Genomic DNA, 27275 nt, shown 5'->3' with positions numbered 1-27275 from the left:
GTTCCAAGGATCTTCTAATTAGGTAGGGAAGCTGATGAAACTTTTTAAACAAGGAAATTATAGGCATATTCTCTTGCCTTTGACTATGTCTACATGAATACGCATTGTCAACAACATTTTACTTTATGTCAAAGCAGGTTCAGTTATAGTTTTCCTAGATCTAAGAAGCAGCCAGGCTGTTTGATTTCTTGCATTTTCTCCAGCATTTTCTTTTCTCTTACTCTCAGTTACTTATTACTTTTCATTACCAACTACTAAGTGCCTCCAGAATTATTGTCATGCTTATGTCTTCTGATTGTAATTTCTTATCAAATCTTCAGCCCCATAATTCTATAAAATGCCTTCTTTTTCATAACAATATGCTAATTCATGTTCAAAGTATTGTACCCTGCAATCTGTTTCACAGTTTCCCATAAGCATTTTCTTTTGATTCAATCAATTTATTTTTCATCACCTAGCAACCTCCAAATTCAGAAAACAGAAATGCATCTGCAACAGATATTTTATTAATTTTCAGCTCATTTTTAGAGGCATTTTATACTGTCCTGAGATGAAATTAGAAAGGTAGAGTTTGACTTTGAATAATTTATTTTCAGGGAAGATTTTATTCCACTGGGGTTATGATTCATCAAATGAATTTGTTTGCAGTTCAGCAGTCACCTGAGATATTCATTGAAAGTTCAGAACATCTGTGTTTCTCATCAGATTTGGCTGATAGCACATTTGATTTCATTCATAACAACCTGAAGAAAAGAATCATGTATTTATTCTTAATCTGTCTACACATTTAAAGGGAGCTTGAATTAAGAATTGGTGTGCTATATGAAAGAAGAAAAATAGGAAGATGGTCTCAAAAAACAGAAAAAAATTCATTTATTAGTCAGCACTAGCCTTATGTAGAGTCATTTGTGGAATTATATTTCAAGTTTAAAGGCAATAAGGAATATTTGTAAGGTATAAGCAGAAGATTAGGAAGCTGGGTGCAAAATTATGATCTTTATATGGAATTTGAAAACTCGCAGTAAAATTTTATGTGAAAAAAGAACTCTTTAATCAAGGCCATGCTTCCATTTTAATTTTAAAATACTAAGTTTTGTACATTTTGCACACTTTGTTACTTGCACAGTTGTCAGATAATTTCTTAGGGGCTGTTTTAACACAGCCATACGGATCTTCTGCAGCAGAATTCAAAAGATGACAGCATACATGCATACAGCTGTACATGCATACATGCGGGAAGATCAGAAAATTGTGAATTGTGGTCATGAGAATGATACTCCAAAAGCAGAGATTTCTCCAGCATCCTGTAAGAAACAGATCTGGAATTCTACCTCTGGTACAGGTCTGACTGTACATGAGATTTGAATTGGCAGATTGCAACAGCTGTGGTTACACAGGTGACCCTGTGGATTTGGTTGCCTTTCTCAATTTTCTCTTGAAAAATATACAAGTGCATTTTTAGAGCTTTGTCAAAGGAAAGGCAAGTACAGTTTTATATCCCTATTAGCCTTAAGTAGTCTGCATCTCCTGTCTCTGCCCAGTTCTAGGTTTGATGAGTTACACTGCAAGGGAAATGTCTTTTGTCTGCATGCAGCTGAGTTACAAAAACATTTTTAATTGGTTCCCCATCTCAGGAAGGGTGAAGGTTTTTTTCACTTTTCTGCCCTTGGACCTAAAAACCAAAAAAAATCCAGGAAGATAAAAAAGGGCAGGGACAGAAAGAAATTGAAAAATTATCAGAAAATTACTAGTGGACACCTATATTGTATTTAATTGTAATTTAAGGTTTTTGAGTACTTGTTTTGATATAAATATTGTTTTCAAGCTCATAGTTCTTCAGTCACCCCACCCCTGTGGGCTTTTATAAGAGGAAGATTATGGGTCTGAAATATTCATAGACTCAGGAGATGATGTGTTCAAATGTGCAGTTGCAGCAGAATCAGGCAAAGGGATTCTGTCCCTCAGGCTGCCAATCTTCTCCCCAGCCCTCACTCCTGGTTTCCTGGCAGAGCTTTCATGTGCTATAGTCCCTCTGCTCTGCACAAAGAGTCTCAGTTTTCATAAAAGCCAACCCAAAGGTTAATATTGACAGGATTTATGCCTACCCAGGGTGTTTTGACTGGAGCAGACAAGGCAGTGGCTGCATTTTAGGCTCTGGCCATGCTGAGATGGTGGTTTCACCTGGAGCACAGGAACAGCTGAGGAGGTGGCCTGGGGACAGCAGAGCAGCACCTGACTCAGCAACCACCAGGACAGTGTGGTGACTACCTGCCACCAATGACATTTTTCTTTCTTTTTTTCAGGTTTCTTAGCTTTAACAGTGTTGGTAACAGCTGTCTCAAGCAGACACAGTAGTGTCTGAATTAAAATAGCTGTTGCTGAGATTGCTAGTTTGTGTGGTCTCTGGAATCCTGAATAAAAGACAGCATATTTTAAAATAGTCAGCTCCTCACTGAGGAAAGAATGTGGATCATAAGATGAAAAAGACTGACTTTGTACATTTGGTGTATGATGTTAATCAATGCTTCATAATTTATTGACTTTTACATTAAAAAAAAATCCCCTCAGTAATGTGTCTGTCTGCCACTGTTTTATTTTGTATTTGGAGGTTATGGGATTCTGGCACCATCAGAAGTCTTGCTTTTTCACTCATTTGACAGAATTAAAGCATTATAGTCATTTAAAGCATCTTTATTTCACTCAGGAGATGCATTTTATGAAGGTAACATCTAATTTTAGCGTAAACAAGCACCCATCATCATTCATAAAATTGAAAAAAAATTTTCTTCAGCTGTTCTTGTTTGTGTTTTTGATGTTCTCAGCCTGTTGTACTGAAGTGATAGGACTAAAGAGTGTCAAGCAAGGAGAGCAAATTTAGCTGTGAAGCCCTGTCAGTGAACTTCCCATTTTTTCATCAGAATAATATATGTTCTGTCACACATCTGCAGCTTCACTGTTAATTCAGCCTTTTTTGCCTGGCTGATTTCATTGCATCATTAAAAAAAAAAATTATATATATATATATATATATATATATAAAAGAAGATGGACAGGTCATATACATGGTTCATATATGGACTATTATATATAAAGCATTAATTACAATATTGGTAAAAAACCCAATTATTTTAACCTTTCACACTATGGAACTTTTGTGCACATTCAGAAAATCAGAGAGGTCAATATTTGGAGGAATTCAGTCAGCATCTCCTCTTTTTCAGATTGTCTAAATGTTCCTTACTTAAAAATCATCTATGGTAGCTCCACAAACAATTCACTTTTAGAGGAGAAATTCCTATTATTTTGAAAACTTTTTTTTTGTTGCATTCTGGGAAATGTAGTCTTTTGAAGCATGAATGCTTCAAAGATGTGAGAATATTCCAGGACCACATTGTTCACTATTAGGCACATCAAATTTTGGTGATACAGAAACAGAGAAAATTATTGTAATTTTTTTTTTTTCACCACAACTATAGTGAATAATAAAGAGAACGCTTACCTATATACTATTTGCTTAAGAAAAGCCATCTGTTCTTTGAGTTGGGTGGGTTGCCTCACTGGCCTGTTCTTTGACAACCTGCTAAATGATCTTAATAAAGTAAAATTTTGAGTAAAGTCCACCAGGATTGTTTGAGAGTAATTAAAAAAAAAAAAAAAAAAAAAAAAAAAGATTCAAGCATCCCTGTAAAGACCATAATCACAGAAGACACAGATGAAGTACTTGGAGTTCTAGGTCAGAGACAATATCTCAGCTCCATCTCCAGAACTATATGTGTCAATGAGTTGTGCTATATGTTTCTTTTCACACTGGCCTCTTAGTCTGTGTTTGCATTTTATCTTCACCAGGAGTATTTCTTTCTCTTCAGTAACATATTAATATATTAAACTACTTCAGATGTCCTCCTTGATTTCTCATTCTTCTTCTTCATGCTCTCAACCACTTTCTTATATGGTCATAAAGCAAGAAAAAAATGACAAAATGCCCTCCCAGTATTATGTTATTCCTGCACTCTGTTTAATAATGCCTTAACTTGTATTTTTACCTTATGAGTGTTTATTTCTCAGATATCTTAAGAATTTTTTTTCTAAACTGTTTGGGTGAAGAATTCTGAATGGAAAAGGTGTTTGTTTTCATGATTCAGATTCACGAAAAATGCTGTTCTTCCTCAGCTCCTGCTTCTGCAAATAGAAATGCACACACACAAACACAGACGCTGAGACACAAATGCACATTTTCAGTGTATTCTTTTGGCCACTGTTCTTACTAGAGATGTAACTTGTACATCTATGACTTGAGCTTGAGCTCATGCAGAAGCAAAGCCTCCTCTCCATCTCCCCTGACCTGAGACAATGTCATTGCGTGGTGACGACAGAAACAGATTTGTCAGCTTCTGGACAAAGAAGAGATCTTGCTCTTGGCAACTTGTCATCTTTACAGATTCTCTGTTACATTTCGACAAATCTTGGCTGAGTCTGGCAGTTTTGTTGTATGGAACGCTGCCTAAATTAGTCTGGCAGGTACAACAGATGTGTTCATCAGAAGTTCTTTCTTTCCTGTAGTAAATTAAGACATAGCAGCTTGAGATGTTAAAGAGGAATGTGCCTCCCTGGTGACTAAATCAATTCAAATTTATACAAGTTGTATTAAATCTTTGATTCTACCAATAAGTTAAAGAATATTGCAATAGTTCTGCAAGTCTTTTCTTCAACTGCCTAACTTGTTCTGAGCATTTTACCTTGTTTTGACCTCACATTGTATACTTTTGCTGGCACATATATGTTTCATAAGACTTGTACCTGAAACTCATACTGAGTTTTATCTGCTGTTCACCATGTTGTATTTTTCAAAAAATCTGCTAAAACCTTGTAAAACACTCATAAGAGTAGCAATTTCTGACTAACTTCAAAAATCCCCTTGGTCTCAGCTGGAGAATATATGGGGTCAATATGCTCTTCAATAATAAATAGGTATTTGCCTCCCGTAAAGTTGTTTAAATAATGATAGGTAAACTGAACTTCCATATCTAGGGCCGCAGTATATTGCTTTTGAATATTTACTCATATTTTTATGATTATTAATATTGTTATGAGTACTTAAACCAGAATTTCAATTAAGCATTTTCACAATTGAGGGGAAAAAAATCCAAAAACAACAAACCACAAACACTGAAGACACATATTACTATGTGGAAGGTATAATTTTGAGACAAAAGAAAATAATGTCTGGGATTATAGTTGGTCTTTTAAAAGACATCTGGATGATTGTGGCCTAACCCATTTTGCAACTATGCAAAGCATAGCAGATGATCCTTTCTGACTTCCCATCATCTCACAGAGTACAGTATAACCTTCTTAACTGACACTTTGCTAATCCTCATTCTTTATGAATCTGCACAAAAAAAATTGGCAGTGTTTTCACTTCCACTGAGCAAAGATTTAAGATTAGGAAAAAGTGCTGAGAGAATGATTCATGTGTGGCTGGGATGTCACTATCTTTAGAATATGCACTTAGTAGGATAAAGTACAATATTAAATAGCTGAAGTGTATGATATACGTCCTTATTTTCTGTTCTGCTTTCATACTTGATAAATTTCTAAGCCTAGTAAAATATATGGATAACTTGGTAGGTATTGAAATTGTAAAACTTTACCACACAGTATTCTTCAATCCTCATTGCAGAATCCAGGCATAAACTGGGCTTCAAGTTTTTGGAGGTTATAGTTTTGTGTGCAGCTGTGGTACATGAGCTGCACAGTGCATCTGCTGAATCATAAATTAGAGTTGAAATTATTCATGAGATTCCTCTTTCTTAGTCTTACAGTAAAAAACAATTTCTAGACAATGTGGGTGATTTGATTAGGAATCTCTGCTTGCAGTGATTTTTACTGAGAGGGATTTCATGGATAATTTTTTCACCTCACACATATTTTTGGATATTAAAAGTGGTTGTTTTTAGGACTTCTAAATTCCATTTCAGGATGGGATTGTCTGGAATCCTGAGAAGTTAAAATTAAAAGGCACAGCTAAGTACTGTGTAGATTTAAATTATTTCTCCATTTCAATTTAGAGAACAGTCCTTACTATAGAGAAAAATATCCTACAAAGTGATGTCAGATCAAAACTTTCCTACACCCTGTCTGGTTCACCTGCCTTCATAGACCCTTTCATCCCCCTGCTGCTTCATGCATTTTTTTACTGTACAAATGCACTCAGGAATGGTGGTCTGGATTTCAAACACTAAATAGAATTTAAGGTTTAAAACACTTGAAGTTGCAAGTTTCGGAAGGAGGAAAGCAAGGTGCAATGAAAAGAGAGTTGTCTAAATGTCAGGAAATATGAGCATTTCTATTTGTTACAGCCAAAAGGAATTATTATTGTTTTTTAAATTCTCAAGAAATCATGCAAGCTTACTTGTTAATTATGGTCAGGGGTCTGTGGTCTGCTTGCCTGTAAAATACTCCTTGAAAAGGGTACTTTGGGAATAAAGACTATTATAGTTTACGTTAAAATAAAAAATACATACCCTTCAGAAATTATATGTGTAGTTACTAATTGCCCTTAAAATAAATACAGTTCATCATTATTTTGTTTTCCAGAAAAATTGCAAAGTATGTAAATTACACTTGAATTCAAACTTGTCTCATGTTAGGAAATTGCTTATTAAGATATTTTTACATCAAATTCATGAACTTCATAAGATTTGCCTTACCAACACTCCAATAAAACTAGAACAGAGTTTATCACTATCATGGATAGTTGATCAAATCAAAATCTATATAACATTCGCCCAGACTAATTCTAAAATTGTTTCTGAATGAATCGTGTTATTGAGGGTATGTTTCTACTCTTAGATTTTGCTTAAAATTTACCTCATTTAATGATGAATTATTCATTCTTTTAAGAGCAAGACATACTTTCCTCTTTCATTTAGAATCTTATAGCAAGGAACATGTAATTTAACAGGAATCTCATGTGAGAATGCTCACATAGCATTTGTTTGATATTTATATTCTTTTCTAAGTCTTTGGGTAGATACATGACCTTTTTACAATAATATCTAGCACTATGCTAACTTTTTGACATTTGAGAATTGCCTTCCCTAATGTTTGAACAGAATATTTGTGTGTCAATTTAAGTTAAGCACATTCTATTTTTTCTTTGTCCTCTCTCAGAAGTCAGAATAATTGAAGCCTGTCTTTTTATAACATCCTTATTGTTATTTCCTGAGAATTTATTCTTCCCTGAGTTACCTTTTCTTGAGTCTAAGTATGCTCTTCTATCGTCAACTTCACTTTTCTAACTTTTAATCGCTCTCTGCCATTCAAGATTGTGAACTCTACTTTCTTTGTTCTCTTTTTGAACTGAGACAGAACAGTTGAAGCTGGGCCCTTAACAGTCTATAATAAAGGGAAGTATACTAATTGCTGATTTTACACATAATGCTCCTAATAATGTAATTCAAATCTCCATTTGCTTTCTTTTTGCCTGTTTTGAAGTATAATCTGTTATCCAAGATATTGGCATTGAGATAATTATCCTCTATTTTCTACTGTTTTTTCAGAACTCATTATTTGTCTCTGTTTAAGTGTCTGTATATATCTTTATTCAACTACATAATTGATGCCAGTCTAATTTTTTCAATTTGTCAGGCTCTTATTATTATTCTTTTCCTGAAATATATTTAATGTTTCACTTCCCAGGCTTTAAATAACTCATAAATTTGATTAGCTTACTGCCTTCTTTTCAATTCTGCAGTCTAAGCCTTTATTTGAATCCCAAGAATCTCTAACAAGGATTTTCAAGGCCAGTTCAAAACTCAATAGCCCAACGTGGCTTCAGACATTAATAATGTTCCACTTGGACTGATATTTTTACCAATTGCACTTTTCTATGAGGCAGCATAACTAATCCCTAATGTTTACATACTTCTAAAGGGTGTTTCAGGCAATTACCAAAACCTCCTGAGGTCATAATCTTCTGTCAGATCAGCTAAAGGGAATTAGCTGAATAGCTGGATATAGCTGGAGGAACAATATTGTCTTACATCTCTGCAGTGCTTCCTTTGTTTCTGCTCCTGCCCAAAGACCTGGAGAAAGACCATTATGGCTGCACTGTCATGGTAAAGTCTGTCCTCACTAGTTCCCATTCCCCACACCACTGTGGCACTGGGCTGTGGACTTCCTTGCTAGCTGGGACTGAAAGGGCACCAGGAATCCAGGATGTCTCTCCTGTCAGCAGCAGTCACTTTTCCGTATGTTATTCCCCTGCACGGTTTTAGGCAATTCAAGATGCAGACTCAGAGATTTTTGCTTCCATACAAGACTTGCTTCAGCTGATCACTGTGGTTCTGCATCCTTTTTCACAAGGCCCCTGCTTTATATGACAGCATTTTTAGAAAGTGGTACATCCAGAGAGCCCTGGCTCTTTGCTTTAGGTTGGGAATCAAGCCCATGTTTTCCATGGAAGATGAAAAGGAGGGTAATCCTCTGAGTCCCTTTCTTGGCCTCTATCAGAAAACACAGGAATTAAAGCAACTCTGTGGGGTTTGGAGGTTAATCTTGGTGTTTGTTTGCAGTGCTTACTTAGTACATCTCTGTAAAATAATCTTCCTGACAGTGAGAACATCTTCTAGTAACCTTGATTCCCAGAGTGCCCATTTCTTACAGCTGGGGCTGCCAGGAGGGGAGCAGAGCTATTTCTGCTCTGGTATCTGTGGAAGCTTTGCTGACAGTGGAAAGAGCTGCAGACACTACAACCAGGGGTAATAATACCAATGGGTTTACTCTGTGACCTGCTGTATGAGGGCCTTCTTTCATGTCCAAATCATGAAGACCAGAAAAGACCATACAAGACCATATCTTATTGGATAATTTGTGTGGGTGGTCTCAGCTTTGGGGAGGAGTTTGTGGCATTTTGACACTTTCTTCAACACAGATTTCCCCTCCACCCTCCATTCACAATGGCAGGGGAGACTTTACTGGTTCCTCTTGATAAAGCCTCAGTCTTCCCCTCTTTATGTTGTCACTTACTAATAAAGCCTCTTACTAGAGTTACACAAGTCAATTTTTGAGCAAAACACTCTCCTTTGTCCTCTGCTCCTTCCCCCAACAAATTATTTATTTTAATTTCTTTAAGGTTTTTTTTCTTGTTGAGACTGTATTAATTACATTAGGAGGGCTCTATCCTGCAGTATCAATCAGCAAAAAAAGTACCAGATATTGTCTTGGCTGCTAATTTTTTCTATTTCTGAATTTCCAGCGCACCAATATAGGACTAATTATGAGGCAGAAGACCTAAGTGAAAAACGTGCTATGGAACTGAAGAGCAGCTGGAGGAAGGAGAGAAGCTCAGCTTAGTTACAATACATTTTGTTCAGGTATATTGGTGGTTAAACTGAAGTGACAGCTAGTTGGGCTAGCACGTAAAAGTTAGGCAGAAAGGAGAAAAAAAGGCTAGGCTAGCTGTAAGAATTATTCTAGATTGCTGCTTCTTTGAAGTAAAATAGCAACCAAAATATCAGAAAAATTACAAATAGTATGGAGTGTGTGTTTGGGTGGTGTTTTTTTCATTTTGCTTGTTGTTTTTTTTGCTAGTCGACTACCAGACATCCACCAAGAAAATTTGGACTTACTGAGTAAAATTATTTTTATATTAAACAGATGAACCAAAAAGTCTATGAGAAATTTCAAATAGCCGCAAAGAAATAAAGAAGTTTTACCAGAAAGTCTGGCAAGCAATAGAACAATTTGAGCACAATACAGTGGAAAACTTTACACATGAAATCTGGGCAGGTCATTTCTGCAATGTTATGGTGATGGGTCCCAAAGTTTGTCAACACTATTAAGGAAAGACAAAAAAATCAATATAGGCATTGCAAAACACTCTTTTGAGGTTATAGTAGCACAAAGTGGAATTTTGATTTCCTGTATTCCTATAGTAGTTCTTAGTTATTTTCATGCTAGTGCCATAGTGTGTTAGATTTTTGGAAGTTAACTAATATATTTGTTTTAGTGCAACTTAGAAAAGCAAAAATTTGAGCATTAGCTAGTTGTAGACTAAACTTCTACTTCATCTCAATGAGATTTTAGAAACCTATCTCAGTAGAAAAACTCAACCTAAACTGTTTTTAATGTATTCTTTTCCCCTATTAATGTATGTTCTGGTTTGGGTTGAATTAGGGGAAAACCTTCAAGGAATCCCCTAATAACAAAACCTCTACCACCCCTCCCCCCAACCCTGGGTTTGGGAAGGAGTCTCTTGAACACAAAGTGGAAAAAACCGGTTTATTAACAAATGAATAAACACCCCCCGACACAAGGGAAAAAAAAGAACAGAAAAAGCTCAGGTTACTGTGAGGGGGAGGGCGCGCAGCTTCCTTTACAAGCCCCGGCGATCCTCTACGGACTCCTCCAGCCAGATCAGCTCCGGGTGCCGGTCCTAAATCTTAAAGGGGCGGGGGGGGGGGGGGGGGAAAGGGAGAAGAGGAAAAGGGAAAAAAAAAAAAAAAAACAAACAGAGCACAGAGGCGGCAGAAAGAAAGGAAGAAAAAAACAAAAGAACGAAAGGGCAAGAAACTAGCAGGAAAATTGCGAGACAGCAAGCGCCTAGAAGCAGAAAAGCCAAAGCCAAAGCAGCAGCGGAGCCAGTCAGCAGGCCAGTGCCCGCCCCCCCTAAAGGGGACGGAACCTCTTAGACATAACAAGGGAGTCCACGATATGGGATTATGGGATAGAGAGCACTGTCAACCCAGGACATTGTAATAATCCCCTCTAACCACAATTTAGTTTTTGTGAGTGTTTCTGCTCTCTCCCCAGTAAGGTGTGTCAATAAGTACTTTTTATTGGTTACAAATATTAATCTTGATATAATAGCTAGAAATGTTGCCAAACTACTGGCACTACTGGAACATTTTGAAAATTGCATAACTCCCAGGTAGTGGGGAGTGTTCTTACGTGTCTTTCTTAGGGTGTGCACAAAAAGACCACCAACATTATTTCAGATTTTGAGCTCAAATAATAACTGAGAAGACCAATATCTTTGCAGACCTGCTTTCTCTCAAAGGGTTTGGAGGATGAGTATTTTTCTTCACTCACGTAAATTTTCTATTAATTTTATTTGAAGAAGTGACTTGATTCTTCCATCAATAATGTAAGAAGTTCTTACATAAATAAAGAAATGAGTAAGCATTTTCTGTCATTTTTGTACGTGCCATAGGAATGCCCATGTATCCAATTGAGTGAGAGTATTCATCAGTTAAATGTTGGTAGGATAATAAAGAAACATTCCTACTTATGAAAGTTTGGTTACGGACCAACTCAGACCTTCCTGCAAAAATAGCAGTAAAATTTGGAGGCTTTATGTATATATATATATATCTATATTTAACAGCTTAAGCGAATGCTTTCTTGCTCTATTTAATTTTACTTTAAAATATTTTTCCAGCTTTTTGGGTAGTACAATTAAATATTCTTGCTGGAAATTTTCCTGGGGAAAAAAGCCTTCACTGTCCTAGTATTTGCAAGGAGCAAGCATATAAAATGAATATAACCTAATTGGAGCAAACTTACCACAAGAAACCGTTGACATCCACCATATTTTGTCACTTTTTTTTTTTAGGTGACATTGGAACGGTGAGAAGGAAATTAATGAGATACATTCTTTTAATGTGCTAAATTGCTTTGAGTCCATTGGGGTGATTATTATGTAGTTGAATCTAGGAAAGAAAGACACCATCAGGACACTGCTTGGTTTTTATGGCCCTGACTGGCTTCACCTGAGACTTCCACCCACACTTACTGCCCTAGGGCTCCAGTTAAGCCCAGGTGTGGGGATTGTTCCTTTCCTCAGCTGTGTTACTGGAGTGTTAGTGCTTATTTTCTCCTCTAGCTGCAGGCTCTAAGTAGTTTCTCACCTGGATAAAGACTTTAAATATCTGTTTTAGCCTTGTCTCTGGCCTAGTAAGCTTATATTTCAGTAAGTTTTTGTCTCTGGCCTAATCACCTTTTGTTCTTGGCTAGACCTTGCCCACAGCTCCTTTTGAAGCGCATGGGGCTGTCAGTGGCACTTGCTGCCAGTGTCTATCCCAGCCCTCCTGGCTCAGGTATTGGGGTCTGCACTCTGTCAGTAGGGCCTGGCCATAGCTGGAGTCATCTTCCCTCCAGCAGAATTCTGTCCTTTCTTCTCCCCCAGAGAAAGCAATTATCTGACTGGTGCTTGAGGAAAAATGATCATATTTTCATTCAGAAAAAAAAGGAGTTTTGGAGAGTAGGAACTTGGCAAATAAATTCATTGGACAGGTCTGTGCCCCAATAAATCTTCCGGGCTTCATAATTCAAGAGGAATAGTTGGTTACCCATGGCTATAAGTCAAAAGACCATTTTAGCATTTAACTAACAAATTGCATGTTTTAAAACTATGTTTACAATGTAAGAGACAGTTTAATTTTTAAAAATTTTTTCTGTTACTATTGGGTTTGTCCTCATCATCCAGCCTAGGTCAGAGTAATAAAGTAAGTTCTGTGAGTAGAATCTGATGCAAAGTGTTTGTTTAATTAAAAACAATATGGCTTTCAAATTAGTGAGCAGCAGATTTAACTTGTTGGCACAGATTTGTAGTTTGTAACAGAAATTTTAGCATGACATTAGCACAAGAAAATTGAATTCTCTGTCTGTATATGATGTACCTCAGTGGGAGACTCCTGTCTGCATTTGTCTGGGGCAGATTTTATCTATAAAACTATTCCAAAACACTGTCCAGCAACTACACTGATACGTTCTTTGACTATGTTGTAGTTCATCACCACAGAGCATGAGAAACAGAACAGAAAAATAGAAGCATTGAATCCTTGGTGACTGATTTTACTTGTGTTTTGTTCCTGTTCAGTAGCTGGTGGACTTGCACTGGAGATATGACATCAGTAATAAATTTGTAGTCTTGTAAAAACAGTTTCAATGACAAAATATGCTTGAGTTGGACTAATTGAAAAAAGAAATCTGTCAACCCTATTGAACCGTATCCCATAGCACTCTAATCTACCCAGTCAAGTCTGAAACAGACTATTTAAAAATTATTGTACAGAAGAAAACTGGAAAAGGGACAAGACATTAATAAGGTCACAAAGAAACAATTTATTTTGTGACACAAATGTACAAAGTCTTACCTGTAAATTCAACTTTGGCCCAGCAAATAGTGTTATTGAATTAAAAAAAAAAGTCCCAAAACATGGAAAGCTAAGCATGTAATACAGCTCCACAGGATCAAGATTTACTTCAGGCAACAATTTTGCATTTCAAAATAGCATATGAACTCTCTTTTAAAAACTTGCAGTAATATTAAAATGTTGAGTTTCAAGAGAAGACTATCAAAGCCTCATTTCACCCCCTTGGTCCTAACATTAAGGGACTCCAACATTTCACTTCAGTCTGAAAAACATGAAATGCATTTTTAAGTGGAGGTGATCCATGTAGCCTGGTCCAAAACCTCCAAAGAAAATAACAATTTTAAATAGCTCAAATTTGGTGCACTGAAATTTTCATCTCAGATGAACTTTCATAGCTCACATCTACAAAGCAGTCACCTCCAGGTCTGACAAAGGAAAAAAAATAAATAATGATTGTAAGAACTTGAGCCACAGAAATTAAATATATTTTACTGAAAGAAGGCAGTAAACAAAGGGCAAAACTGGGATAAGAAATGAGGTTAGTACAAGAGATTTCTCAGTGAAATAGATTGCACTTATTTGAATTGAGAATAGTTTGTGTTTCCAGTTGGTACTTTCTTATTTGCTTCATGAATCTTGCTGAGAATTTAATTGTTTTAGAAATGCATATATTTTTATTTACTAGGTCTCCAATATCAGTAATTTCATATTTATATGTGTATTAGACAAGAAATACCCCCTAAAAATCTAGTGGAGGTCAATTGGCATGCCCCACTAGGACCTAAAACCCCCTGTTAGCAGTAGGGTATTTCAGTAAATTGAGATTTTTCTAATAATCTGTTCTGGGTAACAGTAGAATAATGTAACTATCCCTTCTTATAAGACCCTTAAGAGCACTCATGTATCCTGAAAAAAATGTATGTTTCTCTCATGAAGAGTAGTTTTCTCTTTGACAATATGGTTCCAATAATTTCAAATGAAATCCTCTGTTTTAAGAATGTAAATTATAGTAAATATTGCTAAATTATATTCCATTTCAGAATGAAATTATACCTAAAATTTTGGGAGGGATACCTCATTGAAAAATAAATCTGTTTAATATCCTTTTGCCACTGTTCATGAAGTATGATGTTCTTATTAAACTTTTAACCAGTAATAAGGTGTATTGAAGGAGCAATGTAAAACTAAGAAATCTGCAGTAATACACTTCAGATCTTGTGGTCTTTAATCAGAAATATTATATTTATTATTGCTTCCAAGTGTTCTGAAAATGTGGTAGTTTAATGGTTAGAACTTGTTCAAAGCTGGTCTAAGCACATCCTGAAACAGAAATGAGAAGCCTAAATTACCTTCTGTGATGTATTTCTGCTGGAAATAATGAAGATGCATTTGTCTGCCTTGCAGGCACTTAAATGTATGAGAACCTGAATCAAAATATTCTTAGTACACAGTAGTATTGTCTAAAATATATCACATAATCAGTTGCATGTCTAGGGAAAGTGTGGTTTTAAACAGCTAAAGAGAAAAATGAATTATTTTACTTCAGATGCTGAGGTGCAGTATAACAGAACTTTGTTGCTCAGGACCACTTCCTACTAACCTCACTTATGATTAAAGCTGACAGTTGATTTTTTTTTCTTCAAATCCTATTAAATCTCTTTTGTCTCTGAAAGAGCAAATTTTCCAGGAAGCTTAGAAAAGAGGCTATTTCTGCATTTCACTTCTATTATTTAGAAATTTTACAAAGTCTATTTTGCAGAAAACTCAAAAGGGAGCCTTTGTCTTACAAAATGTTATGACTGGAACCGAAACTATGACTCAGTTCCTCACCATCCACCTCCTTTCATTAACCAGTCTGGCCTCCTACAAAGATTACATATGAAAAATTATGAAAATTATAGTTCCATCATGTTGGAAAGCTTTCCCTGAAAAATTACGTTATTTATAATTTTCCTTTTAAAATGTCCTTTTCCCACTAAAGAGCCAAAGGAACATCCAGTGCAGGTCAAATGCATTCTCACTATTTATGGTTTGCCTCATGAGCCATTTTGGAGGACTTCTGTCACCAAAGAAAGACAAAGAAAGGGAAAATTCAGCAACACAATGGAGTTCCTCCAGTGTGTCAAAGAAATATTGGGGGAGGAATGTTACTAAGCATTCACTGGAACATATACCTTACTAAAAGGTCTCTTGCCATAGCCTGCTATATCTATAAAGATTTGGCAATGTCCTTTCTTGATGGACTGATGAAAAATATGTATTCTACAAAGATCCAGACTTATTGGACAAACAATTGAATAGATATGATTTCAGTAAGGCACAAAAGTGCCATTTTCAGCAGTTTGATATTTAGCCCATTTCTAGTCCCTTGACACCTTAAATCCAAGTTATTTTGATGTCTTAAGTTTTAATTGTCATATTTTTCAGATTCTCTACTGCATTAGTATGTAGCTCTGAACTTCATATATAGTGTTGGCAAGTTCTCTTCACAGTTAAACAAAACAATCCTTTTCCAGCCTGAGAACCAAGAACACTGTTGCAGCTTCAGGCCCAAAAAAGCAAAAGCAAATTGGGTGGAGGAAAACTGGGAGGATGTGACTTCATTACCTGAAGCTGTAATTGGATAATTAAGTCCAATATGCAAATGAACCAAACTTATAAAAGTGTGAAAACGTGTGCCCCGTTGTCCATTTTGGGTGTAGCCTCCGCCAGGCTCTTGTACTGCCCAAGGTGTATCCTTTGAAGGCCTTTTTAATAAATCCCTACTTTATTCCTTTAACACTATCTAGCCTCTGTTCTAGGTAGCCTCTCTGGGCAACAGTTTTGTGTGGCCATGTGTGGTCAGTGTGAGTCAATGACACCTGATCCGGAAATCTGACCCTACAATTTGTAGTGGAATCTGTATTCTGCTCCAGGGCCAGCACTCTGTAGATTAGTGACTAAAGAAGAAAATATACACAAGTTTTCTTTATCAAGGCTAATGGAAATGTAGAATGGAAGCATCTTTGGACTACAACTCAAAGTACAAAAAAATGTTTTTGGAGAGTAATAAGTAGGTCTAAATTACAACTTGAAGGATGAAGTCGAAAAACTTTACTGTACTTGCTTAGAATTTCTCACTGGCTTAACTATCAAAATTTTTTAAAATCAGCTGTCTCTTTAAGATTTTAAGCCAACTCTTAAAGATAGGGTCTGTATTTTCTGATGGTTTATCTCTATTTTCTGTTCTTTTCTGACTACCACTGATAGGCTGGCTGGATGATTACAGATCCATTACTCATTGTTGATCGTGTTTTCCTGTGGAACCACTCTTTACCAGCCTACTGTCATAACAGCTGAAGGCTTTATCTGCATTTGCTTTTCCAAAGAAGATAGCAAAAAAGCATGGCTGAGATTAATCTTAGATGTTTATGAACCTTCCTGATCTTAGTGTGTACCAAAATATTAGAAAAAATTCTCAACAGAGGATAAGAAGTATTAGAGAAGGACAAATGAAGAACAAAGGCACAAGCAATCATAAAGCAATATGTATTTGTCAGGCTTTCCTGCTAAGTTACTCTAAATAAATGTGCCATATTACATCCCAGAGGATGCAGTTATATTTTGTACTTTATCACTACTCCCAATTGCATCTTGAATGAAACAGTTTTTCTTCACATTCTTGGGGATCAGCAGTTAATGACTAATCTCCATCTCTCCATCCCCCAACCTGCCCCCCCACCTTTTTATTTTCTTGAAGCCAAAAGCAAAATAAAGCCTTGTGCTCAGCAGAAAGAGATATGAATGAAAATACCCTGTTATTGTAAAGTCAAGCACCCAGGAGGAAGGTCAAGGCTGATGATAGGAGGCACTTTGACATGAGAGAGGATTATTCTGCCACTTCCCAAACACTTTGATACCAGAAAATAGCCATAAGTAAAATGCAAATTCATTACTCTAGATATTAATGTGAATTCGAATTTCTACTGACACAAGCAAGAAAATGGAATTTTGAATATACACTGCATTTATTTTCATGCTCAGGTTAGATTTTTGTGGGTAAATTGCAGAGTTAACTGTTGAAGTTAATGACTGCAATAGTTTCAAGTGATAAATATAATAGAGAAAGTGTGGTCTCCTTTGGGAACTTTCTGCAATCAGAGAGAAAGACAGTAATTTGTCCAATTATGCATCTTACTCTGATATTGGCTGTTGGTAGAGTCTGTATCAGGGGTAAGGAATTTTGGCTGTCCATGTGCTTCCTAGCTGGAAGTGTCTGCAGCAGAGATACCTGTACTTCACTGTATGTCAGCCTCACCAGACAAGGTCTTAGGGTCTTACCAGACAAGGTCTTGATAATAATTTCCTACCTGACAGTGACCCCCATGAAAAAAAAACTGTGGCACAGAGGAGTAGAAGCAGCATGATTTAATTTGCTTCCCAGAAGACCTTGTAAGAAAAATGAGGAAACCACATATAAACCTTTGCAATAACATAGGAGACATCATAATGGTGCATTGGAAAATCCCTTGCCTGCATCTTTCTTATACTTCTTTATGCCTTCCCCTGGGAGGCCACACCAGGAGAACACCACACTTTTGAAATTTAGACTGTATTTAATGTAAGTTAAATTATGGCTTATATTCCATCTTTATCTGAATGTCCATAAGATTATTATTGTAAAACAAAATTCTCCCAGCGTTTCATACAGCACATCCTCTCCTTGGTTAATTTACTGGCATCAGTAGCAGTTGCTGAACTCTGTCTAGATCACTAGTCAGAGGCTGGGTCTCCACCAAGCTGTAAAAGCTGTCATGGGCACTTTTAAACTTACAATAATAGGAGAAAAATATTTACAAATCTGAATGAGACTCTTTTGTTCCTTCTCCTTTCTTCTTCCTTATTTTGTACAAAGAGGTCTTAACCCTTCACAAGAGCTCATGGAGGTAAAGGTAGTGGAAATAAATAAGGGTTAGGCTGGTCATCAGAGCTGAAACAACATGAAAGAATTCTAAATGGTTGACATGTACAATATGTCAAAATAGAGACAAATTGAGGTGATCTTTATCATACATAATTTGCATGACTTTTTCCATATTGAGAAAAGACAGAAAATACTAACAGTTTCTCCCATTATAAAAATCAGGCAGCCCTCTGGTGATGTAAACCTCTAAAATAGTTATAATTGTTGATAATTAAAATAATTTGCTAGTAATCTGCCTGTCAATTTCTAACAGTCAGGAATTGATTACTTCCTAAATAAAATGCCGTGGTTGCTTTATTTTTTTCCTTTTCATGTGCCATTCTGAAATAATTAGAAAATATAACCTAAAACAAAATGTCATCATAAATATTAAAGTAAAGCCATTTCAAAGATCAACAACATCATGTCACCAACCTGAGTGGGAAAATAATATTTCTTTAGTAAAAAATTCCCACCAGAAACTTGGTAATATCCTAATCTTAATTCTTACTCATCTCTGGCTGTCCTAGATTAATCTCCATTTACATTTGCTTCTGTGCTTGAATGGTGGTGCCTAATTTGATTAAATTTTAACCCTTTCCTATGTTTTTAAAATATATATTTCTTATGTGGCAGCATTACACTCTTTCTGTAAACATATTTTTCAATGTAATTTTTAACTTCATTACCTTTACATGAATAAATCAAACTATAAAAGCATTCTTATTTAGTAATAGTTCAAGACATAAAAAATACCTCATAAAGTAAGACTCAGAGATAGTGTTGTCATTTCCTAAGTGGAGTAATAAAGGTGAGGTGACATCCCAAAGGAACTACAAACTGTTGACTTTAACAATTTACTTGGGAATTAATATTCCGAAATCAGAATATCTATCTCTTCCAGGATTTTGGATGTAGGTCTGAGAAACCTGTTCTAGTGGAAGGTTTCTCTGGCAATGGCAGGGTTGTTGGAACTCGATGGTCTTTAAGGTCACTTCCAATCCAAACCATTCTATGATTCAATGATACGGATTCTTTTTTTATTTTGCTGTCATGTCAAGCCTTGATCCTTGGCAATTTGCTGTTTATAAGTGATGTGTTAAATTTCAAACACTGTCTAAATTTAAACCAATATTATGGTAAACAGTCTTCAAGACAAACGCAAGGCCCCATTACTTAATTATTTAATTTGATTCTACAGAATAGATTTTGATACATTTCTGAAGGTTGCCAATGATCAAAAATTGGAGAAGCACTGCTTAAAGCTGCCACAGCAGATGTCACCTGTGGCAATTTGTGTTTTAATTAACAAAGGTTTAGTATTGAAGTAAATACTGAGAAATACATACTACTGTCCTCTGACATTGCAGAAGTACTTCAGGAAACATTTTTTGCTCTGACTTTGAATGTCTGTGTCAAAACATGTTCATCTAAATGCAAATGACATTGCAATTGCTGGATTTCAATGACATCTCTGACAGGAAAAGCAGGGTAAGAATGTTTATCCATATATTCATTCATTACTCTTTTTCAGAATATTCTCCAACATCAAGCAATTCTTGATCAAGAACTTCCTGAGCAAGAAGTGGTATTTTTTAATGACTATGTAAGGAAGGTTTTACATATGTCTATATGAATATGAAGACACATAAAGTTTAAAGTGAGATTTAAAAGCTTGCACCATTCCTGGTTTTATAAATGCTTTGAAGCCACAGCTGTGTGCATCTAAATCTGAGACAACATCTTTAATAGTCTAATTAATGACAGAGAGGAGTGGGGCAATTACAAAAATAGAACTCTAATTTAGGCAGAGTCACAACCTCTTTGCCAGGTTCTCGATCAAAGGTAGTTTTTTCCCCCTTTTTCACTGAAACAGAATGAATCCTTAACCTGAGAGATTCTACTGAGGCAGGTGCCTGAAGATTTACACCGCCTGTCTCCATATTTCTCTGAAGCAACCTCATTGTGTGTACCACCAGAGAAGCTCTTTCAAAATCTGTTCAATTTATGTATTGTTATTTGCCCTAATGGGATATAAAGCATTTTCCAAATTACCCTACTGCGCTTTTTTCTTTCCTTTTTTTTTGGTGTTTTGCTGTTGTTGTTGTTGTTGTTTCCTTTTTTTTTTTTTTTTTTTTTTTTTTTTTTTTCCCCTGGAGAAACACAGCTGTCTCTGAAGATGTAAAACTGTTCTTTTGGCAGCAGGTAACAGGACTTGGACAAGAAGTAAGGACTGTGTCCAGTCTACAATAAAAAAAAGAAGAAGAAACATCAAGATGTAAATTTGGTCAAGATATTTGGACTAATGTACTACTAATAAGCTAAATGCTTTAAATTTTTTTGGGACCAAAAAAATAGCACTTATTTACAAATACTTTGCAGGTATGCTTCTACAAAAAAGTAAATAAGTAGCACTTATTTACAAATACTTATTTAGCATACTAGGTATGCTTCTACAGAAAAGATTAACTGGTTTTCTTGCTAGCCAATTTTTAGTACAAAAGATAATACAAAAGTCATGCTTGGATCATCTTTGCTGGCTTGAGTAAAATTCAAAGAAGAGATAAAGTTTGGTTTGTTTTCAATTAAATGAACAAACAAACAAAAAAATAACCCTAACTATATTTCAAAATAAATTATTCAACCTAGAATTGATAAAGACAAATTAGTATATGTGAGAAATATATTTGTATTATTCTGGTTTTTCTTGACATCAGGTGAGACTGAGAACTGTTGGTTCCACTGAAACCAAAAAGTGTGGAATCTAAACTAGACTGATGGACTACTTCATTAAAAACATATCAAGGGAGGAAAAAAAATGTAATTCTATAGACTTTAAACTGATCAAGGAATACTTTTTGGGCTTTTATCTAAAGTACAAATGTGTGAAGTTCAATAGCTGAGTTTAAAATTCCTGTGAAGACTCAGAATAAAAAAAATATTCCGAACTCACTCTAGTCTCTTACTCTATCAACTACATATGTTACAATGCTAATATATAGCATTATATGTAGGATATGGGATTATAATTGTTAAAGTTATTAAAGCTTATGTTTACCAGAAAGCCCTGTAGGAAGGCTGGAAAGCTGGAGGCCAGTTGGAAGATGAAAGATGGTTATGACTCATGGACAGAAAACCACAGCTGAGCCACCCAATGGGTGCTCTTCTCCTGTCATGTTTGGGTTTTGTCTGGTTAAGATTAAAGGTATAAAAGGGGGAAAACTTCTTGACTACAATAACTTTATTGTTATTTCCTTCTGATGCAAAAAAGGGGTCTGTGTCTTTGTTCCCCATTGTTACAATTATATACAGAATATATTATACATAAATATATATAAATAATATCACCAACATCAAGTATTCTGATTAAACTATTTAAATGTACTTAATTAAAATTATTTTGTGATTTTTTTTACATTACTTTCAGGACAAATTAGTACAAAATCATTTAAAAATCAACATTTTTTCAGAATAGAAAGGTGCACATTTGTTGTATCCTGTTGCATATTTTTCTGCTGACAGACTGTCACTAGATGGAGGGTCTAAACAATGCAGGTGGGATTTTTTTAAAGTAGACTTGGTTTTCCACCACTTTCCACTGAATTTTGATTACATTCAGGGTACTTGCTCTGTATCTACCATACCAGTTTCCTCCTCTTGCCTCACTTCTGCAAGCAGGTAGTAGAAGCACTACAGAGTTTTTGCCTACCACTGGTTTTCCCTCGGGAAAACTCAAGGAGGAAAAGCATGGATCAGTTTGTACATAACAGACCCATTTGCAGTGGACAGGTGACTCCTCATTTTTGTTGTCCCTGTCAGAGGAAGAAAGCAAGTTTAAGGGAATGTGCTGACAAATTTGACTTTGGGGTTCAGTTCCTGTCAAGGTGTGGAGGACACTGTCCAAAAAATCCAACCATGCATGTTTGTACCACTCGAGTCCCCCTGAATACTCTTTGTTTGAAGGAAAACTTATACACACATTAAAAAATAAAAAATTAATGCATAAAAAACTTGGGAATCAATTTCCATATACCATCCCACTGAGCAATGTGTCATTACTGAATTCTCATAAAGATACATGCTGAGCTATTTACAGGATGAACCAAAGTAATTAGCTCTATCTGTTGTAATTAGGAGTCAGTCAGTATGTCATCTGAGATAATTATGTTGCAATACAGATAATTTTCCTGAACAGTAGATATTGCATGGAATTATTTGTCTAGTAGTATGGTGATACCTCTCCAGATAAAAATTTCAGTGATGGCTGGGAGAATAAAATGTTTCAATGACTGATAAAAACTTCATTAAATGGAGTTAATTTCCACATTGTTTCTATTATTCATATGATTGTAATAATTCTACCTTGGTTTTATATTTTTATGGTTTTATTAAAGAAACACAGTATTTAAGCAAGAATAAGAATGAAAATTCATCTTTGTACAACTTCACTGAAGTCAGCAGAAATAAAACAAGCTTGACTTTTTTCAAATTTCTTATTTCAGGTATGGGATCCTAGATAAAATTTGTTTGTTGTAGTACTAAAAAACATCATCAAGGAAAAATCACTTTGAAAATATAAATTGTTTGCATGTCAATAACACTAAATAGCTTTTATAGGTTCTTATTGAAGGATTAATGAAGAGTTTGAATGTAATATGACTTGATTAGATCTCTCATACACTAAAACATTTATTTGCATGAAAGTCAGATAAATGATTGTAGTTGGTTGACCCTGATTGGACGCCAGACATGCACCAAAGCCTCTCCATCACTCCCCTCCACAACTGGACAGAAGAGAGAAGAAAATATAACAAAGGGGTTATGGGTTGAGATAAGGACATAGAGATCACTCACCAGATACCATCACAGGCAAAACAGGCTCAAATTAGAAATATTAATTGAATTTATTCCTAGCAAAATTGAAGCAGAATAATGAGAAGTAAAAATAGACCTTAAAAACACCTCCCTCCTCCCTCCTGCCCAGCTCTACTTCCTACCCCAGTGGTACAAGGAGGTGGAATGGGAGTTTTGATCAGCTCATCACCCCTGGTTTCTCCCCCTGGTCAGGGGCAGAAGTATATCCCCTGATCCAGCACAGGGACCCTCCCATGGGAGACAGTTCTCCAGGAATTTCTCCAGTGTGAGTGAGCCCATCCCACAAGTAAGTGTTCCCTGTAAACTGCTGCCATATGGTTTCATCTTCAGGGCAATTCTCTGCAAACTGCTGCAACGTGGGTCACTCTTCCACAGGGTACAGTCCTTCAGGGACAGGCTGCTCCAGTGTGGGTCCCCCATGTGGTCACAAGTCCTACCAGGAATCCTGCTGCAGTGTGAGCTCCCCTCCCTATGGGTCTGCAGGCTCTGTCAGGAGTCTGTTCCACCACAGGCCTTCCACTGGATCACCCAAGCATCCACCTACTCCAGTGGACTCCAGGTGGATCTCTGTATTTCCGTGGTCCTTCGTGGGCTGCAGGGGCCCAGCTGCCTCACCATGGGCTGCACCACGAGCTGCAGAGGAATCTCAGCTCTGGCATCCAAAGCACCTCCTCCCCTGCCTTCTCCACTGACCTGGGTGTCTCCAGAGCTGTTCCTCTCCTATGTTCTTACTCACCCTGGTTTTTGTTTTTTTTTTGGCCACTGCTACAATTGTGCAACAATTTTTTTTCCTTCTTAAATCTGTTATCACAGAGGTGTTTCCAGCATTTCTAATTGGCCCAGTCTTGACCAGTGGCACATTCATCTTGGAGTCACCAGGGATTGATTCTGCTGGACATAGACATCATGAGGACACTGTGAGCTGGAAGAAGAGTTGTCCCTTGAGAAAATTCCCATCTTTGGGCTCCCTTGTGGACCTTGACTTAGGCTCAGCCTACTAACATAGTTAAGGCAGAAATAGTTCTGCTTTTATTTATCTGGGCTGTCAAGCCCCTGGCTGATGGTGGCAGCCTTGTTTGGAACATGGTTTATTTTCATGGAGGCTTTCCGTGAGTACTCTGAATTAGGAGCTCCTGCTGACAGAAGTCAGCACTTTAAATTAAACATTTCTGGATTGATTTCCAGCCAGTGAAGAAAGACACCTGTGGCAGAATTCAACACTTAAAAATAATATAATTATTGGAGCAGCAGGGTTTCACAGCTCAACTGAATTAGATGCCTGTGTCTGTGGCAAAAATGAGACCCTTCTAACAGGGGATGGAGGACACTAAAGGTCTGGACAAGAAAATGCCAAGGTCTCCAATGAATTCATGAAGAAGCAAGGTAGAAGTTATGTACCTTTGTGTACACTGGATGCTCAGTGATGAGATCTTGAACCAACTGCTTAGCAAGGAAGATGGCAGCAGTTGGTACCTCTTTTTTTAATAGTCAAGCAATGGCTAATGTATGATGGAATGTAACAAGGGGTTCTGTTTCTGAAGTGGCCTCTGGCTAGGAAAGCATGAGTCTTCATCCCAACTTCTATATCCCAAGTATTAGGCTGGCCCAAACAAATAGATTGTTTTATTTTAAGACAATTATATGGCAAAGAGATTCCAATATGAGCCAGCTCCCTTTAGTTTTAACCACTCCTCTTTCACCAATAAAGAGGCACAACTGAGAAAAGACCTAAGTGAAAAAAAAAAAAAAAAAAAAAAAAAAAAAAAAAAAAAAAAAGAGTTTACTAAGAAACAAAAGACAACAACCAAGATAACAGTAATGAGCACCAGATACAAAGGCCCTGAATCCCGTGGACTCTCTGGGAATGAAGAAAATGAGATGCTGGCCTCTCTAGAAATTAAACACAAGATGGTGGAGAAACCTTCTTCAAACTATGTGGTGCAGAGAGAAGTCAAAGGAAACACAACACAGCAACTGAGCCTCTGCAATAACAGAACCCTCTCTTCACCTAGAAAACAACAGGGGCAAAATTGAAAACATGGAAGAACTATTTTTTTGTCCAAAAACAAGAGTCAGTGCTGTTGTCTACCTGCTCCACACCACCTGACAGGGGCTCTCCAAGTGGTGGAAGTCCCATTGGCAATGGTGGCTGGAACTGGGGCAACAGCTAAAAAAACTTGTGTAGGAAGAGTCTTGTATCCCGGTATAGCTGTCTGACATCCCAGCATAGCTACCCCGAGTGGCAGAAGAGAAACTATCCAAAGAAAATATCTTCCTCTAGTCCAGGAACAGAGTTGCCAGGGCAGCAGTGGCCAAAAAGGTGTTATGAAATTCTCTAAAGCCCAAAAGAGAGCCTCTGCCTCTCACTGCCTGGGCTTGAAGAACCTGCCCCAGGCAACTCTCTTGGCAGTCCGGAGAGAATCTAAAGAGCCTTTGCCTCCACTCTGAAGTCAGGAGGGAACAAAAAGAGGGCTCTGTTTGGGTGTTCCTTGTCTCTCAAATGGACTCCACACCACTCGGTGTGAAAAAACCCAGATCTGCTCCCCACTCACCATGGGTCTCAATGGGACAGTGATAATCTTGAGCAGACTGGCACAAAGATGTGGAAGAAAATTTATCCAAGAGTTATCCAAGACAAAGATTCAAAAGGCTAGAGGAAGCCAGACAAGAGGATATATATATCTTGCTTTTAGGCAGGGCTTTGAACAGGAAATACAAACTTTTCTTTTGACTCCATTTGTCTCTATGCATTTTTATCCAGTTTCAGTATCATTTTAAATGTGCTTCTCCTGTAGCATGGACATTGTGACACTTCTCTACCTCTCCAAGAGGTTTGGATCCAAGCCTAATATGCTTTAGATACTGAAGACTTCTCTGTAATTCTATTGTGAAATGAGGTGAGAAACTTCCTGCACTTGGTCAGTCATGGCTTGAGAAAAAATTATTATTCTCTGTACCTTATGGGAAATTAGAATTTAGGTGTGTCTCTGCACCAGATTGAATAGTTACAAGCTTGCAATCCTATGCAACAGAGCCAAGCTCTAACAAACAATTTTTATGTTGATGATCTCAGCCAGGAGCAGTAGAGCTTGAAAGGGGATGTTGAATACCTAGTCAAAAGGTAATACTGCCTCCGAGTAGAGTATTTCTGTAGCAGGAAATACTCTACAGTATTTCTGTAGCAGGAAAAAGTTATAAAAAATTTATTCCATTAACAAAAAGGCATATATGGTGGGGAATTTTATCTGTGTCTTCTAGAACAAGATTTTTGCAATGTGGTAATAATGAACACAGAGGTGTATATCCCATAGGCCTGCTTTTAGCTACTAAATGCATTTTTGTAAGACCATGGAAAACCAAATTATTCTTAAAACTACATAGAATAGGCTATAAACCACATAGGATCCTTATGACACTGTTTAGCTGATTGACTTTATGGATAAGCTGCTCTCAGTTTGGTCTAAAATAAAAGCTGATAAATATTTTGGTTAAAAAAATAAATAAATTAAAAAAGGTGGTGAGTTCATATGTAACTTATTGTTAGGTCTGACAGATGGTTCCCAGTTACTCAGCTATATCCTGTCCCCCTGACAGGAATGCATTTTGTGCAAGCCTTGAATTTTCCACTATGAACCCAGTGAGAATTTCCAGTAAAATCACAGACTACTAGAGAGCAGAGTAACATTTATCACATCATCTGTGCTTAAATGGCCTTTGAGGAAATTTACTGACCTTGTCTGGATTTCTTTTGGGTTCAATTTTTGACAAAATAAACTCAATTTTTTTAGGATTTCCATGAAGAACTGCACCACATACTGTTACTATTTTCTTTCCGTCACCTTCAAATGCAATGCTTGGTACTGATTAATTGCCTCTCCTTTCCTTTTACTAGGTCTCATCTCTGATAATAGATGCCACTCCCTGTGGTTTTTTTCAATTTTTTGGGATGATGAGTTAACTGTTTCTGCTCTAAACCCCTCATAGCTAAAATCTTAACTTATAATTTAACAGAGCCTGCACTGCACATGTGACTGTGGGGCTGGGAATACAGCCATAAAGGCCCATTTAGGTCACTCCCTCTATAGAATGTAATTTTTCACCCCATAGGAGTGGCATTAATTTAGGAAGACAAAAAAAATGTTGTATTGATGCAGGCAGTGTATGGATCACACTTACAAAATACAGTGAAATTTGAGCTGCATTGGAACTGCATTGAGGATTCCAATCCTCACATATTCACACTACAAACATTTACAGTACATGCATGGTACTTTTGTTTCCACCTGCTTCCTTCAATA

The 27275-nt window shown here is 36.7% G+C and overlaps 1 long non-coding RNA gene across 3 annotated transcripts in view; it reads left to right on the top strand.

Annotated features, from left to right (window-relative positions):
- Window positions 1-20511, top strand: part of LOC310906713 — a 71165-nt gene extending 50654 nt beyond the window's left edge. For 2 of the 3 annotated variants that reach the window (XR_014589471.1, XR_014589473.1), the window contains exons 5-7: window positions 9260-9377; window positions 19473-19593; window positions 20262-20511. This is a non-coding gene — a long non-coding RNA (uncharacterized lncRNA). The remainder of the gene's footprint in view (window positions 1-9259; window positions 9378-19472; window positions 19594-20261) is intronic. The other variant, XR_014589472.1, reaches the window with a different exon arrangement.
- The last annotated feature ends 6764 nt before the right edge of the window (window positions 20512-27275 follow it).

This window comes from Zosterops lateralis (genome assembly GCF_965231275.1).
Source record: "Zosterops lateralis genome assembly, chromosome: 3".
NCBI classification, from domain to species: domain Eukaryota; kingdom Metazoa; phylum Chordata; class Aves; order Passeriformes; family Zosteropidae; genus Zosterops; species Zosterops lateralis.
Note: the sequence above shows the minus strand (reverse complement) of the source record. Positions and strands in the feature narration are given on the sequence as shown.